Consider the following 15,667-nt stretch of genomic DNA (forward strand, 5'->3'; position numbering starts at 1 on the left):
CCCCTCACCCTCAGAAAATAAACAGTGTCAATAACAATCCCCGATCCCTCACCCACAGAAAATAAACAGTGTCAATAACAAATGCCGACCCTTCACCCATAAAAAATAAACTGTGTCAATAACAATCCTCGATCCCTCACCCACAGAAAATAAACAGTGTCAATAACAATCCCCGATCCCCTCACCCACAGAAAATAAACAGTATCAATAATAATCCCCGATCCCCTCACCCACAGAAAATAAACAGTGTCAATAACAATCCCTGACCCCCCACCCACAGAAAATAAACAGTGTCAATAACAATCCCCGATCCCTCACCCACAGAAAATAAACAGTGTCAATAACAATCCCCGACACCCTCTCCCACAGAAAATGAACAGTGTCAATAACAATCCCCGACCCCTCACCCACAGAAAATAAACAGTGTCAATAACAATCCCTGATCCCCTCTCCCACAGAAAATAAACAGTGTCAATAAGAATCACCGCTCCATCACCCTCAGAAAATAAACAGTGTCAATAACAATCCCCGATCCCTCACCCACAGAAAATAAACAGTGTCAATAACAATTGCCGACCCTTCACCCATAAAAAATAAACTGTGTCAATAACAATCCCCGATCCCTCACCCACAGAAAATAAACAGTGTCAATAACAATCCCCGATCCCCCCACCCACAGAAAATAAACAGTGTCAATAACAATCCCCGATCCAGTCTCCCACAGAAAATAAACAGTGTCAATAACAATCCCCGATCCCTCACCCACAGAAAATAAACAGTGTCAATAACAATCCCCGACACCCTCTCGCACAGAAAATAAACAGTGTCAATAACAATCCCTGATCCCCTCACCCACGGAAAATAAACAGTGTCAATAACAATCCCCGATCCAGTCTCCCACAGAAAATAAACAGTGTCAATAACAATCACCGACCCCTCACCCACAGAAAATAAACAGTGTCAATAACAATCCCAGATCCCCTCACCCACAGAAAATTATCAGTGTCAATAACAATTGCCGACCCTTCACCCATAAAAAATAAACGGTGTCTATAACCTTCCCCGATCCCCTCACCCTCAGAAAATAAACAGTGTCAATAACAATCGCCGACCCTTCACCCATAAAAAATAAACTGTGTCAATAACAATCCCCGCTCCCTCACCCACAGAAAATAAACAGTGTCAATAACAATCGCCGACCCTTCACCCATAAAAAATAAACAGTGTCAATAACCTTCCCCGCTCCCTCAGCCACAGAAAATAAACAGTGTCAATAACAATCGCCGACCCTTCACCCATAAAAAATAAACAGTGTCAATAACCTTCCCCGTTCCCTCACCCACAGAAAATAAACAGTGTCAATAACAATCCCCGACCCCTCACCCACAGAAAATAAACAGTGTCAATAACAATCGCCGACCCTTCACCCATAAAAAATAAACAGTGTCAATAACCTTCCCCGATCCCCTCACCCTCAGAAAATAAACAGTGTCAATAACAATCCCCGACCCCTCACACACAGAAAATAAACAGTGTCAATAACAATCCCCGATCCCTCACCCACAGAAAATAAACAGTGTCAATAACAAATGCCGACCCTTCACCCATAAAAAATAAACTGTGTCAATAACAATCCCCGATCCCTCACCCACAGAAAATAAACAGTGTCAATAACAATCCCCGACCCCTCACCCACAGAAAATAAACAGTTTCAATAACAATCCCCGATCCCCTCACACACAGAAAATAAACAGTGTCAATAACAATCCTCGATCCACTCCGACACAGAAAATAAACTGTGTCAATAACAATCCCCGATCCCCTCACCCACAGAAAATAAACAGTGTCAATAACAATCCCCGCTCCCTCACCCACAGAAATTAAACAGTGTCAATAACAATCGCCGACCCTTCACCCATAAAAAATAAACTGTGTCAATAACAATCCCTGACCCCTCACCCATAAAAAATATACAGTGTCAATAACAATCCCCGCTCCCTCACCCACAGAAAATAAACAGTGTCAATAACAATCCCCGATCCCCTCTACCACAGAAAATAAACAGTGTCAATAACAATCCCTGATCCCCTCACCCACAGAAAATAAACAGTGTCAATAACAATCCCCGATCCACTCTCGCACAGAAAATAAACAGTGTCAATAACAATCCCCGATCCACTCTCCCACAGAAAATAAACAGTGTCAATAACAATCCCCGACCCCTCACCCACAGAAAATAAACAGTGTCAATAACAATCGCCGACCCTTCACCCATAAAAAATAAACAGTGTCAATAACAATCCCCTATCCACTCACCCTCAGAAAATAAACAGTGTCAATAACAATCACCGATCCCCTCACACTCAGAAAATAAACAGTGTCAATAACAACAGCCGACCCTTCACCCATAAAAAATAAACAGTGTCAATAACCTTCCCCGATCCCCTCACCCTCAGAAAATAAACAGTGTCAATAACAATCCCCGACCCCTCACCCACAGAAAATAAACAGTGTCAATAACAATCCCCGATCCACTCTCCAACAGAAAATAAACAGTGTCAATAACAATCCCTGATCCCCTCACCCACGGAAAATAAACAGTGTCAATAACAATCCCCGATCCAGTCTCCCACAGAAAATAAACAGTGTCAATAACAATCACCGACCCCTCACCCACAGAAAATAAACAGTTTCAATAACAATCCCCGATCCCCTCACCCACAGAAAATTATCAGTGTCAATAACAATTGCCGACCCTTCACCCATAAAAAATAAACAGTGTCTATAACCTTCCCTGATCCCCTCACCCTCAGAAAATAAACAGTGTCTATAAACTTCCCCGATCCCCTCACCCTCAGAAAATAAACAGTGTCAATAACAATCCCCGATCCCCTCTCCCACAGAAAATAAACAGTGTCAATAACAATCGCCGACCCTTCACCCATAAAAAATAAACAGTGTCAATAACCTTCCCCGATCCCCACACCCTCAGAAAATAAACAGTGTCAATAACAATCGCTGATCCTTCACCCATAAAAAATAAACAGTGTCTATAACCTTCCCCGATCCCCTCACCCACAGAAAATAAACAGTGTCAATAACAATCCCCGATCCCCTCACCCATAGAAAATAAACAGTGTCAATAACAATCCCCGACCCCTCACCCACAGAAAATAAACAGTTTCAATAACAATCCCCGATCCCCTCACACACAGAAAATAAACAGTGTCAATAACAATCCTCGATCCACTCCGACACAGAAAATAAACAGTGTCAATAACAATCCCCGATCCCCTCACCCACAGAAAATAAACAGTGTCAATAACAATCCCCGATCCCCTCACCCACAGAAAATAAACAGTGTCAATAACAATCCTCGATCCACTCCGACACAGAAAATAAACAGTGTCAATAACAATCCCCGATCCCCTCACCCACAGAAAATAAACAGTGTCAATAACAATCCCCGCTCCCTCACCCACAGAAATTAAACAGTGTCAATAACAATCGCCGACCCTTCACCCATAAAAAATAAACTGTGTCAATAACAATCCCTGACCCCTCACCCATAAAAAATATACAGTGTCAATAACAATCCCCGCTCCCACACCCACAGAAAATAAACAGTGTCAATAACAATCCCCGATCCCCTCTACCACAGAAAATAAACAGTGTCAATAACAATCCCTGATCCCCTCACCCACAGAAAATAAACAGTGTCAATAACAATCCCCGATCCCTCACCCACAGAAAATAAACAGTGTCAATAACAATCCCCGATCCACTCTCGCACAGAAAATAAACAGTGTCAATAACAATCCCCGATCCACTCTCGCACAGAAAATAAACAGTGTCAATAACAATCCCCGATCCACTCTCCCACAGAAAATAAACAGTGTCAATAACAATCCCCGACCCCTCACCCACAGAAAATAAACAGTGTCAATAACAATCGCCGACCCTTCACCCATAAAAAATAAACAGTGTCAATAACAATCCCCTATCCACTCACCCTCAGAAAATAAACAGTGTCAATAACAATCACCGATCCCCTCACACTCAGAAAATAAACAGTGTCAATAACAACAGCCGACCCTTCACCCATAAAAAATAAACAGTGTCAATAACCTTCCCCGATCCCCTCACCCTCAGAAAATAAACAGTGTCAATAACAATCCCCGACCCCTCACCCACAGAAAATAAACAGTGTCAATAACAATCCCCGATCCACTCTCCAACAGAAAATAAACAGTGTCAATAACAATCCCTGATCCCCTCACCCACGGAAAATAAACAGTGTCAATAACAATCCCCGATCCAGTCTCCCACAGAAAATAAACAGTGTCAATAACAATCACCGACCCCTCACCCACAGAAAATAAACAGTTTCAATAACAATCCCCGATCCCCTCACCCACAGAAAATTATCAGTGTCAATAACAATTGCCGACCCTTCACCCATAAAAAATAAACAGTGTCTATAACCTTCCCTGATCCCCTCACCCTCAGAAAATAAACAGTGTCTATAAACTTCCCCGATCCCCTCACCCTCAGAAAATAAACAGTGTCAATAACAATCCCCGATCCCCTCTCCCACAGAAAATAAACAGTGTCAATAACAATCGCCGACCCTTCACCCATAAAAAATAAACAGTGTCAATAACCTTCCCCGATCCCCACACCCTCAGAAAATAAACAGTGTCAATAACAATCGCTGATCCTTCACCCATAAAAAATAAACAGTGTCTATAACAATCCCTGATCCCCTCTCCCACAGAAAATAAACAGTGTCAATAACAATCCCCGATCCCCTCTCCCACAGAAAATAAACAGTGTCAATAACAATCGCTGATCCTTCACCCATAAAAAATAAACAGTGTCTATAACCTTCCCCGATCCCCTCACCCACAGAAAATAAACAGTGTCAATAACAATCCCCGATCCCCTCACCCATAGAAAATAAACAGTGTCAATAACAATCCCCGATCCCCTCACCCTCAGAAAATCAACAGTGTCAATAACAATCGCCGACACTTCACCCATAAAAAATAAACTGTGTCAATAACAATCCCCGATCCACTCTCCCACAGAAAATAAACAGTGTCAATAACAATCCCCGATCCACTCACCCACAGAAAATAAACAGTGTCAATAACAATCCCCGTCCCTCACCCACAGAAAATAAACAATGTCAATAACAATCCCCGATCCCTCACCAACAGTAAATAAACAGTGTCAATAACAATCCCCGCTCCCTCACCCACAGAAAATAAACAGTGTCAATAACAATCGCCGACCCTTCACCCATAAAAAATAAACAGTGTCAATAACCTTCCCCGCTCCCTCAGCCACAGAAAATAAACAGTGTCAATTACAATCCCCGAACCCTCACCCACAGAAAATAAACAGTGTCAATAACAATCCCCGAACCCTCACCAACAGAAAATAAACAGTGTCAATAACAATCCCCGATCCCTCACCCACAGAAAATAAACAGTGTCAATAACAAATGCCGACCCTTCACCCATAAAAAATAAACTGTGTCAATAACAATCCTCGATCCCTCACCCACAGAAAATAAACAGTGTCAATAACAATCCCCGATCCCCTCACCCACAGAAAATAAACAGTATCAATAATAATCCCCGATCCCCTCACCCACAGAAAATAAACAGTGTCAATAACAATCCCTGACCCCCCACCCACAGAAAATAAACAGTGTCAATAACAATCCCCGATCCCTCACCCACAGAAAATAAACAGTGTCAATAACAATCCCCGACACCCTCTCCCACAGAAAATGAACAGTGTCAATAACAATCCCCGACCCCTCACCCACAGAAAATAAACAGTGTCAATAACAATCCCTGATCCCCTCTCCCACAGAAAATAAACAGTGTCAATAAGAATCACCGCTCCATCACCCTCAGAAAATAAACAGTGTCAATAACAATCCCCGATCCCTCACCCACAGAAAATAAACAGTGTCAATAACAATTGCCGACCCTTCACCCATAAAAAATAAACTGTGTCAATAACAATCCCCGATCCCTCACCCACAGAAAATAAACAGTGTCAATAACAATCCCCGATCCCCCCACCCACAGAAAATAAACAGTGTCAATAACAATCCCCGATCCAGTCTCCCACAGAAAATAAACAGTGTCAATAACAATCCCCGATCCCTCACCCACAGAAAATAAACAGTGTCAATAACAATCCCCGACACCCTCTCGCACAGAAAATAAACAGTGTCAATAACAATCCCTGATCCCCTCACCCACGGAAAATAAACAGTGTCAATAACAATCCCCGATCCAGTCTCCCACAGAAAATAAACAGTGTCAATAACAATCACCGACCCCTCACCCACAGAAAATAAACAGTGTCAATAACAATCCCAGATCCCCTCACCCACAGAAAATTATCAGTGTCAATAACAATTGCCGACCCTTCACCCATAAAAAATAAACGGTGTCTATAACCTTCCCCGATCCCCTCACCCTCAGAAAATAAACAGTGTCAATAACAATCGCCGACCCTTCACCCATAAAAAATAAACTGTGTCAATAACAATCCCCGCTCCCTCACCCACAGAAAATAAACAGTGTCAATAACAATCGCCGACCCTTCACCCATAAAAAATAAACAGTGTCAATAACCTTCCCCGCTCCCTCAGCCACAGAAAATAAACAGTGTCAATAACAATCGCCGACCCTTCACCCATAAAAAATAAACAGTGTCAATAACCTTCCCCGTTCCCTCACCCACAGAAAATAAACAGTGTCAATAACAATCCCCGACCCCTCACCCACAGAAAATAAACAGTGTCAATAACAATCGCCGACCCTTCACCCATAAAAAATAAACAGTGTCAATAACCTTCCCCGATCCCCTCACCCTCAGAAAATAAACAGTGTCAATAACAATCCCCGACCCCTCACACACAGAAAATAAACAGTGTCAATAACAATCGCCGACCCTTCACCCATAAAAAATAAACTGTGTCAATAACAATCCCCGATCCCTCACCCACAGAAAATAAACAGTGTCAATAACAATCCCCGATCCCCTCACCCACAGAAAATAAACAGTGTCAATAACAATCCCCGATCCCCTCACCCACTGAAAATAAACAGTGTCAATAACAATCCCCGATCCCTCACCCACAGAAAATAAACAGTGTCAATAACAATCCCCGACCCCTCACCCACAGAAAATAAACAGTTTCAATAACAATCCCCGATCCCCTCACACACAGAAAATAAACAGTGTCAATAACAATCCTCGATCCACTCCGACACAGAAAATAAACAGTGTCAATAACAATCCCTGACCCCCCACCCACAGAAAATAAACAGTGTCAATAACAATCCCCGATCCCTCACCCACAGAAAATAAACAGTGTCAATAACAATCCCCGACACCCTCTCCCACAGAAAATGAACAGTGTCAATAACAATCCACGTTGCCCTCATCGACAGAAAATAACCAGTATCAATCACAATCCCTGATCCCCTCTCCCACAGAAAATAAACAGTGTCAATAATAATCCCCGATCCCCTCACCCACAGAAAATAAACAGTGTCAATAATAATCCCCGATCCCCTCACCCACAGAAAATAAACAGTGTCAATAACAAACCCTGACCCCCCACCCACAGAAAATAAACAGTGTCAATAACAATCCCCGATCCCTCACCCACAGAAAATAAACATTGTCAATAACAATCCCCGACACCCTCTCCCACAGAAAATGAAAAGTGTCAATAACAATCCACGTTGCCCTCATCGACAGAAAATAACCAGTATCAATCACAATCCCTGATCCCCTCTCCCACAGAAAATAAACAGTGACAATAAGAATCACAGCTCCATCACCCTCAGAAAATAAACAGTGTCAATAACAATCCCCGATCCCTCACCCACAGAAAATAAACAGTGTCAATAACAATTGCCGACCCTTCACCCATAAAAAATAAACAGTGACTATAACCTTCCCCGATCCCCTCACCCTCAGAAAATAAACAGTGTCAATAACAATCCCCGACCCCTCACCACAGAAAATAAACAGTGTCAATAACCATCCCCGATCCACTCTCCCACAGAAAATAAACAGTGTCAATAACAATCCCCAATCCACTCTCCCACAGAAAATAAACAGTGTCAATAACAATCCCTGATCCCCTCACACACTGAAAATAAACAGTGTCAATAACAATCCCCGACACCCCACACCCACAGAAAATAAACAGTGTCAATAACAATCCCCGACCCCTCACCCACAGAAAATAAACAGTGTCAATAACAATCCCAGACCCCGCACCCTCAGAAAATAAACAGTGTCAATAACAATCCCCGACACCCTCACCCACAGAAAATAAACAGTGTCAATAACAATCCCTGCTCCCTCACCCACAGAAAATAAACAGTGTCAATAACAATCCCTGCTCCCTCACCCACAGAAAATAAACAGTGTCAATAACAATCCCCGCTCCCTCACCCACGGAAAATAAACAGTGTCAATAACAATCCCCGATCCCCTCACCCACAGAAAATAAACAGTGTCAATAACAATCCCCGATCCCTCAACCATAAAAAATAGACAGTGTCAATAACAATCCCCGATCCCTCACCCATAAAAAATAAACAGTGTCAATAACAATCCCCGACACCCCACACCCACAGAAAATTATCAGTGTCAATAACAATTGCCGACCCTTCACCCATAAAAAATAAACGGTGTCTATAACCTTCCCCGATCCCCTCACCCTCAGAAAATAAACAGTGTCAATAACAATCGCCGACCCTTCACCCATAAAAAATAAACTGTGTCAATAACAATCCCCGCTCCCTCACCCACAGAAAATAAACAGTGTCAATAACAATCGCCGACCCTTCACCCATAAAAAATAAACAGTGTCAATAACCTTCCCCGCTCCCTCAGCCACAGAAAATAAACAGTGTCAATAACAATCGCCGACCCTTCACCCATAAAAAATAAACAGTGTCAATAACCTTCCCCGTTCCCTCACCCACAGAAAATAAACAGTGTCAATAACAATCCCCGACCCCTCACCCACAGAAAATAAACAGTGTCAATAACAATCGCCGACCCTTCACCCATAAAAAATAAACAGTGTCAATAACCTTCCCCGATCCCCTCACCCTCAGAAAATAAACAGTGTCAATAACAATCCCCGACCCCTCACACACAGAAAATAAACAGTGTCAATAACAATCCCCGATCCCTCACCCACAGAAAATAAACAGTGTCAATAACAATCCCCGATCCCTCACCCACAGAAAATAAACAGTGTCAATAACAATCCCCGACCCCTCACCCACAGAAAATAAACAGTTTCAATAACAATCCCCGATCCCCTCACACACAGAAAATAAACAGTGTCAATAACAATCCTCGATCCACTCCGACACAGAAAATAAACAGTGTCAATAACAATCCCTGACCCCCCACCCACAGAAAATAAACAGTGTCAATAACAATCCCCGATCCCTCACCCACAGAAAATAAACAGTGTCAATAACAATCCCCGACACCCTCTCCCACAGAAAATGAACAGTGTCAATAACAATCCACGTTGCCCTCATCGACAGAAAATAACCAGTATCAATCACAATCCCTGATCCCCTCTCCCACAGAAAATAAACAGTGTCAATAATAATCCCCGATCCCCTCACCCACAGAAAATAAACAGTGTCAATAATAATCCCCGATCCCCTCACCCACAGAAAATAAACAGTGTCAATAACAAACCCTGACCCCCCACCCACAGAAAATAAACAGTGTCAATAACAATCCCCGATCCCTCACCCACAGAAAATAAACAGTGTCAATAACAATCCCCGACACCCTCTCCCACAGAAAATGAAAAGTGTCAATAACAATCCACGTTGCCCTCATCGACAGAAAATAACCAGTATCAATCACAATCCCTGATCCCCTCTCCCACAGAAAATAAACAGTGACAATAAGAATCACAGCTCCATCACCCTCAGAAAATAAACAGTGTCAATAACAATCCCCGATCCCTCACCCACAGAAAATAAACAGTGTCAATAACAATTGCCGACCCTTCACCCATAAAAAATAAACAGTGACTATAACCTTCCCCGATCCCCTCACCCTCAGAAAATAAACAGTGTCAATAACAATCCCCGACCCCTCACCACAGAAAATAAACAGTGTCAATAACCATCCCCGATCCACTCTCCCACAGAAAATAAACAGTGTCAATAACAATCCCCAATCCACTCTCCCACAGAAAATAAACAGTGTCAATAACAATCCCTGATCCCCTCACACACTGAAAATAAACAGTGTCAATAACAATCCCCGACACCCCACACCCACAGAAAATAAACAGTGTCAATAACAATCCCCGACCCCTCACCCACAGAAAATAAACAGTGTCAATAACAATCCCAGACCCCGCACCCTCAGAAAATAAACAGTGTCAATAACAATCCCCGACACCCTCACCCACAGAAAATAAACAGTGTCAATAACAATCCCTGCTCCCTCACCCACAGAAAATAAACAGTGTCAATAACAATCCCTGCTCCCTCACCCACAGAAAATAAACAGTGTCAATAACAATCCCCGCTCCCTCACCCACGGAAAATAAACAGTGTCAATAACAATCCCCGATCCCTCACCCACGGAAAATAAACAGTGTCAATAACAATCCCCGCTCCCTCACCCACGGAAAATAAACAGTGTCAATAACAATCCCCGATCCCCTCACCCACAGAAAATAAACAGTGTCAATAACAATCCCCGATCCCTCAACCATAAAAAATAGACAGTGTCAATAACAATCCCCGATCCCACACCCATAAAAAATAAACAGTGTCAATAACAATCCCCGACACCCCACACCCACAGAAAATAAACAGTGTCAATAACAATCCCTGCTCCCTCACCCACAGAAAATAAACAGTGTCAATAACAATCCCTGCTCCCTCACCCACAGAAAATAAACAGTGTCAATAACAATCCCAGCTCCCTCACCCACAGATAATAAACAGTGTCAATAACAATCCCCGCTCCCTCACCCACAGAAAATAAACAGTGTCAATAACAATCCCCGATCCCCTCACCCACAGAAAATAAGCAGTGTCAATAACAATCCCCGATCCCTCACCCATAAAAAATAAACTGTGTCAATAACAATCCCAGACCCCTCACCCACAGAAAATAAACAGTGTCAATAACAATCGCCGACCCTTCACCCATAAAAAATAAACAGTGTCAATAACCTTCCCCGCTCCCTCAGCCACAGAAAATAAACAGTGTCAATTACAATCCCCGAACCCTCACCCACAGAAAATAAACAGTGTCAATAACAATCCCCGAACCCTCACCAACAGAAAATAAACAGTGTCAATAACAATCGCCGACCCTTCACCCACAGAAAATAAACTGTGTCAATAACAATCCCCTATCCCTCACCCACAGAAAATAAACAGTGTCAATAACAATCCCCAATCCACTCACCCACACAAAATAAACAGTGTCAATAACAATCCCCGATCCCCTCACCCACAGAAAATAAACAGTGTCAATAACAATCCCCGATCCCCTCACCCACAGAAAATAAACAGTGTCAATAACAATCGCCGACCCTTCACCCATAAAAAATAAACAGTGTCAATAACAATCCCCGCTCCCTCACCCACAGAAAATAAACACTGTCAATAACAATCCCCGATCCCCTCACCCACAGAAAATAAACAGTGTCAATAACAATCCCCGATCCCCTCACCCACAGAAAATAAACAGTGTCAATAACAATCCCCGATCCCCTCACCCACACAAAATAAACAGTGTCAATAACAATCCCCGATCCCCTCACACACAGAAAATAAACAGTGTCAATAACAATCCCCAATCCACTCACCCACACAAAATAAACAGTGTCAATAACAATCCCCGATCCCCTCACCCACAGAAAATAAACTGTGTCAATAACAATCCCCTATCCCTCACCCACAGAAAATAAACAGTGTCAATAACAATCCCCAATCCACTCACCCACACAAAATAAACAGTGTCAATAACAATCCCCGATCCCCTCACCCACAGAAAATAAACAGTGTCAATAACAATCCCCGATCCCCTCACCCACAGAAAATAAACAGTGTCAATAACCTTCCCCGATCCCCTCACCCTCAGAAAATAAACAGTGTCAATAACAATCCCCGATCCCTCACCCACAGAAAATAAACAGTGTCAATAACAAATGCCGACCCTTCACCCATAAAAAATAAACTGTGTCAATAACAATCCTCGATCCCTCACCCACAGAAAATAAACAGTGTCAATAACAATCCCCGATCCCCTCACCCACAGAAAATAAACAGTATCAATAATAATCCCCGATCCCCTCACCCACAGAAAATAAACAGTGTCAATAACAATCCCTGACCCCCCACCCACAGAAAATAAACAGTGTCAATAACAATCCCCGATCCCTCACCCACAGAAAATAAACAGTGTCAATAACAATCCCCGACACCCTCTCCCACAGAAAATGAACAGTGTCAATAACAATCCCCGACCCCTCACCCACAGAAAATAAACAGTGTCAATAACAATCCCTGATCCCCTCTCCCACAGAAAATAAACAGTGTCAATAAGAATCACCGCTCCATCACCCTCAGAAAATAAACAGTGTCAATAACAATCCCCGATCCCTCACCCACAGAAAATAAACAGTGTCAATAACAATTGCCGACCCTTCACCCATAAAAAATAAACTGTGTCAATAACAATCCCCGATCCCTCACCCACAGAAAATAAACAGTGTCAATAACAATCCCCAATCCCCCCACCCACAGAAAATAAACAGTGTCAATAACAATCCCCGATCCAGTCTCCCACAGAAAATAAACAGTGTCAATAACAATCCCCGATCCCTCACCCACAGAAAATAAACAGTGTCAATAACAATCCCCGACACCCTCTCGCACAGAAAATAAACAGTGTCAATAACAATCCCTGATCCCCTCACCCACGGAAAATAAACAGTGTCAATAACAATCCCCGATCCAGTCTCCCACAGAAAATAAACAGTGTCAATAACAATCACCGACCCCTCACCCACAGAAAATAAACAGTGTCAATAACAATCCCAGATCCCCTCACCCACAGAAAATTATCAGTGTCAATAACAATTGCCGACCCTTCACCCATAAAAAATAAACGGTGTCTATAACCTTCCCCGATCCCCTCACCCACAGAAAATAAACAGTGTCAATAACAATCCCCGATCCCCTCACCCACAGAAAATAAACAGTGTCAATAACAAACCCCGATCCCCTAACCCACAGAAAATTAACAGTGTCAATAACAATCCCTGCTCCCTCACCCACAGAAAATAAACAGTGTCAATAACAATCCCCTATCCCTCACCCTCAGAAAATAAACAGTGTCAATAACAATCCCCGATCCCTCACCCACAGAAAATAAACAGTGTCAATAACAATCCCCGCTCCCTCACCCACAGAAAATAAACAGTGTCAATAACAATCGCCGACACTTCACCCATAAAAAATAAACTGTGTCAATAACAATCCCCGATCCCCTCACCCACAGAAAATAAACAGTGTCAATAACAATCCCCGCTCCCTCACCCACAGAAAATAAACAGTGTCAACAACAATCCCCGATCCCTCACCCACAGAAAATAAACAGTGTCAATAACAATCCCCGATCCACTCACCCACAGAAAATAAACAGTTTCAATAACAATCCCAGAACCTTCACCCATAAAAAATAAATTGTGTCAATAACAATCCCCGCTCCCTCACCCACAGAAAATATACAGTGTCAATAACAATCGCCGACCCTTCACCCATAAAAAATAAACAGTGTCAATAACAATCCCCGATCCTCTCATCCACAGAAAATAAACAGTGTCAATAACAATCCCCGATCCCCTCACCCTCAGAAAATACACAGTGTCAATAACAATCCCCGATCCCTCACCCACAGAAAATAAACAGTGTCAATAACAATCCCCGATCCCTTCACCCACAGAAAATAAACAGTGTCAATAACAATCCCCGATCCCCTCACCCACAGAAAATAAACAGTGTCAATAACAATCCCCGATCCCTCACCCACAGAAAATAAACAGTGTCAATAACAATCCCCGATCCCCTCACCCACAGAAAATAAACAGTGTCAATAACAATCCCCGCTCCCTCACCCACAGAAATTAAACAGTGTCAATAACAATCCCCTATCCACTCACCCATAGAAAATAAACAGTGTCAATAACAATCACCGATCCCCTCACACTCAGAAAATAAACAGTGTCAATAACAACAGCCGACCCTTCACCCATAAAAAATAAACAGTGTCAATAACCTTCCCCGATCCCCTCATCCTCAGAAAATAAACAGTGTCAATAACAATCCCCGACCCCTCACCCACAGAAAATAAACAGTGTCAATAACAATCCCCGATCCACTCTCCAACAGAAAATAAACAGTGTCAATAACAATCCCTGATCCCCTCACCCACGGAAAATTAACAGTGTCAATAACAATCCCCGATCCCCTCACCCACAGAAAATAAACAGTGTCAATAACAATCCCCGATCCCTCACCCACAGAAAATAAACAGTGTCAATAACAATCCCCGATCCCCTCACCCACAGAAAATAAACAGTGTCAATAACAATCCCCGCTCCCTCACCCACAGAAATTAAACAGTGTCAATAACAATCGCCGACCCTTCACCCATAAAAAATAAACTGTGTCAATAACAATCCCTGACCCCTCACCCATAAAAAATATACAGTGTCAATAACAATCCCCGCTCCCTCACCCACAGAAAATAAACAGTGTCAATAACAATCCCCGATCCCCTCTACCACAGAAAATAAACAGTGTCAATAACAATCCCTGATCCCCTCACCCACAGAAAATAAACAGTGTCAATAACAATCCCCGATCCACTCTCGCACAGAAAATAAACAGTGTCAATAACAATCCCCGATCCACTCTCCCACAGAAAATAAACAGTGTCAATAACAATCCCCGACCCCTCACCCACAGAAAATAAACAGTGTCAATAACAATCGCCGACCATTCACCCATAAAAAATAAACAGTGTCAATAACAATCCCCTATCCACTCACCCTCAGAAAATAAACAGTGTCAATAACAATCACCGATCCCCTCACACTCAGAAAATAAACAGTGTCAATAACAACAGCCGACCCTTCACCCATAAAAAATAAACAGTGTCAATAACCTTCCCCGATCCCCTCACCCTCAGAAAATAAACAGTGTCAATAACAATCCCCGACCCCTCACCCACAGAAAATAAACAGTGTCAATAACAATCCCCGATCCACTCTCCAACAGAAAATAAACAGTGTCAATAACAATCCCTGATCCCCTCACCCACGGAAAATAAACAGTGTCAATAACAATCCCCGATCCAGTCTCCCACAGAAAATAAACAGTGTCAATAACAATCACCGACCCCTCACCCACAGAAAATAAACAGTGTCAATAACAATCCCCGATCCACTCACCCACAGAAAATAAACTGTGTCAATAACAATCCCCGTCCCTCACCCACAGAAAATAAACAATGTCAATAACAATCCCCGATCCCTCACCAACAG

The sequence above is a fragment of the Hemitrygon akajei genome, chromosome 5, assembly GCF_048418815.1.
Source record: "Hemitrygon akajei chromosome 5, sHemAka1.3, whole genome shotgun sequence".
Taxonomy (NCBI): Eukaryota; Metazoa; Chordata; class Chondrichthyes; order Myliobatiformes; family Dasyatidae; genus Hemitrygon; species Hemitrygon akajei.